The sequence below is a fragment of the Xenopus laevis genome, chromosome 3L, assembly GCF_017654675.1.
Source record: "Xenopus laevis strain J_2021 chromosome 3L, Xenopus_laevis_v10.1, whole genome shotgun sequence".
Classification (NCBI taxonomy): domain Eukaryota; kingdom Metazoa; phylum Chordata; class Amphibia; order Anura; family Pipidae; genus Xenopus; species Xenopus laevis.
Genome location: NC_054375.1, coordinates 139,884,858 through 139,890,857, shown reverse-complemented (window position 1 = coordinate 139,890,857; position 6,000 = coordinate 139,884,858). Strand labels below are relative to the sequence as shown.

The window sequence follows — 6,000 nt, the reverse complement described above, 5'->3', positions numbered from 1 at the left end:
TAAAAAACAAATATTTTGGGATTTATTATACCAGAGGATGGAAAAAGTCAGAATCTAAAAATCCAGCATCTCAGAGCTGCCGAGGTTGCATATACGTCAATGAGAGAAGTCCCAAAGATATTTTGATCTGCGCTGAGTTTCGTGCAATAATCTGAAGATTTTGTGGTTTTCGGGCAACAATCTGAAAAAGTCGTATTAGGTTTTTTTCACAAATTTTTCAGGTTTTTTCCCATTAACAAAATTTTCTGGAAAGTGTATTGATAATGATACAAAATCCGTATGGATTTGGTGGGAGTTGTTTTCAATAGAAAAGTCAGCCAATGAGCTGCGGTCAAAAGATCATTTCTAATCAGGAGGGCCCAGTCAGCCCTCAAAAAAAGTTTAAAAGGTAAGTAAACACATGCCTGGTTTTTTTTAAATAATAAGGCATAAGGCAGCCCTATGCCATAGAAGCTACCGATTTACGTCACCTTTGTGAGTTTTTTTTTTTGTTTTTTTAAAAAAACAGTTGTTTTCGGCAGTGTTACATAGTTAAATCCCAGTGGAAGCGCAGTGCTTAGAAATGCTTGACGTCCAATAATTCCACAGAATTGCTCCCAGCTGGACTCCCTAAGCAGCCGGCATATGACTCTTTGCAAATCACTGGGTCCTGTTTGATTTTCCTTCTTTCCCTTTCTTCCCCCCTCCATCCTGATCTTGTGTTATTTCCCCATTATCTCTATATCACTTATTCACACATTTTTACAACCTTTTTAATGGCTTTCTTTTCACGCGAATGCCCAGACTCTGCCACCCTCTCTTCCTGCCCTACGCCCTGGAGCCCATTATTTTGGGACAGACACTGTTATTTTCCTGAAGGTTTTGCCATTGGAGTTTCCGGTTATTCAGTGAAGAGAAAGTGAGCAGCGGGAGGTATAAAAATAATAATTCAGAGGGTGGGGAGAGAAAAAAAAGGTCACTGGCTCGTGAACTCATTAAATCTGCCTTATCACGAGAGGGAGAATTGTGACCTCATCACCCACTGACACAAAACTTTAGTAACCCACCCCTAGCCTTTAATTGCCTTATAAATGGGCTGAGAGATAGCTGCACTCACTTCATTTCAGGAAGGGACACTACGTGGAACGTGAGCCTCATCTTAGTGACACAAGGTAAGACTTTTTGGAGACTGTATGGACACTGGCCAAGCAATGTATTCTAAGAGCTAATAGATTCAATGGCAAACTAATGTATAATATTCAACTTTTTAGTGGTCTTTTTAAGTTTATAATAGGGACCCCAGTATATATCCCATTTATACAATAGTGCTTTTCTCTGGTCTGTATCTCAGTTTATAGGAGGGATCCCCGTTGTATATCCCATTTATACAATAGGGCTTTTCTCTGGTCTGTATCTCAGTTTATAGGAGGGATCCCCGGTGTATATTTCATTTATACAATAGGGCTTTTCTCTCCTCTGTATCTCAGTTTATAGGAGGGATCCCTGGTGTATATCCCATTTATACAATAGGGCTTTTCTCTGGTCTGTATCTCAGTTTATAGGAGAGATTCCCGGTGTATATCCCATTTATACAATAGTGCTTTTCTCTGGTCTGTATCTCAGTTTATAGGAGGGATCCCCGTTGTATATCCCATTTATACAATAGGGCTTTTCTCTGGTCTGTATCTCAGTTTATAGGAGGGATCCCCGGTGTATATTTCATTTATACAATAGGGCTTTTCTCTCCTCTGTATCTCAGTTTATAGGAGGGATCCCTGGTGTATATCCCATTTATACAATAGGGCTTTTCTCTGGTCTGTATCTCAGTTTATAGGAGGGATCCCCGGTGTATCTTCCATTTATACAATAGGGCTTTTCTCTCCTCTGTATCTCAGTTTATAGGAGGGATCCCCGTTGTATATCACATTTATACAATAGGGCTTTTCTCTGGTCTGGATGTCAGTTTATAGGAGGGATCCCCAGTGTATATCCCATTTATACAATAGGGCTTTTCTCTGGTCTGTATCTCAGTTTATAGGAGGGATCCCCGGTGTATATCCCATTTATACAATAGGACTTATCTCTGGTCTGTATCTCAGTTTATAGGAGGGATTCCCGGTGTATATCCCATTTATACAATAGGGCTTTTCTCTGGTCTGGATGTCAGTTTATAGGAGGATTCCCGGTGTATATCCCATTTATACAATAGGACTTATCTCTGGTCTGTATCTCAGTTTATAGGAGGGATCCCCGGTGTATATCCCATTTATACAATAGGACTTTTCTCTGGTCTGTATCTCAGTTTATAGGAGGGATCCCCGGTGTATATCCCATTTATACAATAGGACTTATCTCTGGTCTGTATCTCAGTGTATAGGAGAGATCCCCAGTGTATATCCCATTTATACAATAGGGCTTTTCTCTGGTCTGTATCTCAGTTTATAGGAGGGATCCTCAGTGTATATCCCATTTATACAATAGGACTTTTCTCTGGTCTGTATCTCAGTTTATAGGAGGGATCCCCGGTGTATATCCCATTTATACAATAGGACTTATCTCTGGTCTGTATCTCAGTTTATAGGAGGGATTCCCGGTGTATATCCCATTTATACAATAGGGCTTTTCTCTGGTCTGGATGTCAGTTTATAGGAGGATTCCCGGTGTATATCCCATTTATACAATAGGACTTATCTCTGGTCTGTATCTCAGTTTATAGGAGGGATCCTCGGTGTATATCCCATTTATACAATAGGGCTTTTCTCTGGTCTGTATCTCAGTTTATAGGAGGGATCCACTGTGTATATCCATTTATAAAATAGGGCTTTTCTCTAGTCTGTAAGTTTAGAACAGAGGTTTGCAGCATTGTGTCCAGTATCCGTTTGGGTCTCTCTGGGCAACTAGATTCCAAATATATAAAATATGATCATAATAGACAAACTGCCATAGTTCCAGTATCCCGGTTAATGAGAAATCTATCCCTGCTTATACTTTAAGCTGGGCCCCCTATCAACTATCCATCACAGTTTGGGAACCACTAGTTACAGGGTGGACCTCTGGTGCTTTTAATCCATCACACTTGGATTTTACCAAAATTATCAAACAAAAATGACTTTGTTTTCAAATCTTAACGATATTCTGTTCAATGAAATTAGATCCCTAAACATGAAAAACAATATGCCTTACAAAGAAAAATATATAAAATATATGCCCTACAATGTCTGTCTTCAACGCAATATAATTGATATTGTTTGTACCATTTTGTGTAATCTCTGCAGACTCCTTGGAAAATTCCTATAGCGTGCTTGTTGTTTGATCTAGGGCCATCTGTAATGGTTGCTGGACCTGGCGGGAAACCATTCCTTACTGTGTTCTTTGTGGTCCCATTCTTTACTGTGGTTCCCCAAAAGTTGTTTAAGTGCACACTGCACCCCAACAGCCTTTGGCTTTCAGAGACTGGTGGAAGTTGTGCATAGAAAAATATACAGTCTTACTGTTGCAACTTGCTGTGTGTTGGCTGCCAGCCATGACTAAAGGCATATACAGGCAGATGATCATTAATGATCATTTCTAATTTTTTTTTAAAAAAATACAGTTTTTGTGGTCTAAGAGAAAGCAATCTGCACAACCTCAGTATTGTGTGTTCTCCATGGAGAAATTAAGTCACATTATTTTTAGTACAAAGGATACGGGGGAGACGCTGATATTGTAAAAGTATTTTTAACATGTCAGAACTGTTACAACACATTTTAGTGTTTACTAATATTCCTGGGCATATGAGTTGCCTTCCTGTCTTGACTTTTAAAATAGCAACCAATCGGGTGCTGTGAGTACTCTAACTGCATAATAAGCCTAGTAACTGCCCCCAGGTTGCCGTGAGATACAGGACTGGGGAAATATTTGTATATATGCGTATAAACTCCCAAAACATGTAATTTGAACATAAAAAGATTTGTGTTTTTTGCGTGGATGGTTGACTCAGTGAGAGTGTGTAAATATTTTGTGCTGTTATCTCCATGGGACATTGGCGCATATTTGTGCTCTTGGTAGCTGTTTGCAGATAACCCACGTGCAAGGATAAGATAACCTCCAGTGCTGCAGAGAAAGATCACACACATTTCAGGCAATGAACAAGATAAAGCCTTCTTCATGGTAAATATTATTATAGGATGAATGCTTTCAGGAACAGCATAGTAAGTTAGATTGAAAAAAGTCTAGATATAACCTGCCTAACTGCTAGTTGATCCAGAGGAAGGCAAAAAGCCCATTTGAAGCCTCTCCAATTTGCCGGCCCAGTCCCTGGATCAACTTGTACTATGAGCTATCTCCCATAACCCTGTATTCCCTCACTTGCTAAACACCATCCAACCCCTTCTTAAAGCTATCTAATGTATCAGCCTGTACCACTGATATGGGTAGAGAATTCCACATCTTCACAGCTCTCACTGTGAAAAACTTCTTCTGAATTCCTAATCGGAATGGGTGACCTTGCATCAGCTGGAAATACCTACTGGTAAATAAAGCTTATTGTATTATTATTATTATTTTATGATGCTCTTATATATTTATACATAGTTATCATATCCCCCCTTAAGTGCCTCTTCTTCAGCGTGAACATCCCCAATTTGGCAAGTCTTTCCTCATAGCTAAGATTTTCCATACCTTTTACCAGCTTAGTTGCCCTTCTCTGTACCCTCTCTAATACAATAATGTCCTGTTTGAGTGATGGAGACCAAAACTGTACGGCATATTCTAGATGGGGTCTTACCAGTGCTCTATACAGTGGAAGAATGACCCCCACCTCCTGCTAATCAATGCCCCTTTTAATACAGCTCAAGACCTTATTTGCCCTTGATGCTGCTGACTGGCATTGCTTGCTACAGACAATTTTATCAACTACAAGGACTCCAAGGTCCTTTTCCATTATGGATTTGCCTAGTGCAGTCCCATTAAGGGTATAAGTGGCTTGGATATTTTTACATCCCAGGTGCATGACTTTACATTTATCAACATTGAATCTCATTTGCCACTTAGCTGCCCAGATTGCCGGTTTGTCAAGATCCTGTTGCAAGGATGTCACATCATGGATGCAATTAATTGGGCTGGATAGTTTTGTGTCACCTGCAAACACTGATACATTACTTACAATATCCTCCCCTAAGTCATTAATGAACAAGCTAAATAAAAGTGGACCTAATACAGAGGGACCCCACTGTTGAGATCACATTATGGTCACTATTACCCAGGGGTTCAATGACTTGCACATTTGCTATAAGTTCTGGGTCACTTGAGATCACTAGATCCAGTATAGTATTTTTTCTGGTTGGCTCCTCGACAACCTGTACCATAAAATTGTCATGCAATAATTGTTCCCATTAACTCACCTGGCAGAGCTGTTGCTGCAGTCAATATCTGGGTAATTAAAATTATCTGGGTAATTAAAAGTAATTAAAATCCCCCATTATCATTACTTTATCTAAACTAGCAGTCTTTTTTATTTGCATCAGGAGCTTTGCCTCCTCCTCCTCCTCCTCACTTACATTAGGGGGTCTATAGCATACGCCTACAATTAATTTGCTGGATTCTTTACAATTGGTGAAGAACTCCACCCATACGACTTCTGCACCCTCATTTTCTAACCTCACCTCCTCCTTTATATGAGCTTTTAAATCCTGCCTAACAAACAGACATACCCCTCCTCCTTTTCTATTGCCTCTGTCCCTCCAAAACAAAGTATGTAAGCCGCTGATGTATCATACAGGGAATTGTATAGAAGCGTTTACACTTTTGTTTGGCCTTTGCCATTGCTTGTGTTGGATTCTAATGATCTGGCTCCAGGTTAGTTAAAGGGGTGGTTTTCCTTTAACTTTTAGTATGTTCTAGAATGGCTAATTCTAAGCAACCTTTCAATTGGCCTTCTATATTATATTTTTTGAATGATTTGCCTTCTCCTTCTGTTTCCACCTTTCAAACGGGAGTCACTGACCCCCATCTAAAAAACAAATGCTCTTCAAGATGGCAAAT

General features: G+C 39.7%; 1 protein-coding gene across 2 annotated transcripts in view; it reads left to right on the top strand.

Moving 5' to 3' along the window:
* Window positions 1-1,110: 1,110 nt before the first annotated feature.
* plat.L (plasminogen activator, tissue L homeolog) overlaps window positions 1,111-6,000 on the top strand; it is a 30,149-nt gene continuing 25,259 nt past the window's right edge. The window contains 1 exon segment of one of the 2 annotated variants that reach the window (NM_001090123.1): window positions 1,111-1,151. The gene's annotated coding sequence lies outside the window, so the exon portion shown is untranslated. 2 annotated transcript variants of the gene reach the window in all.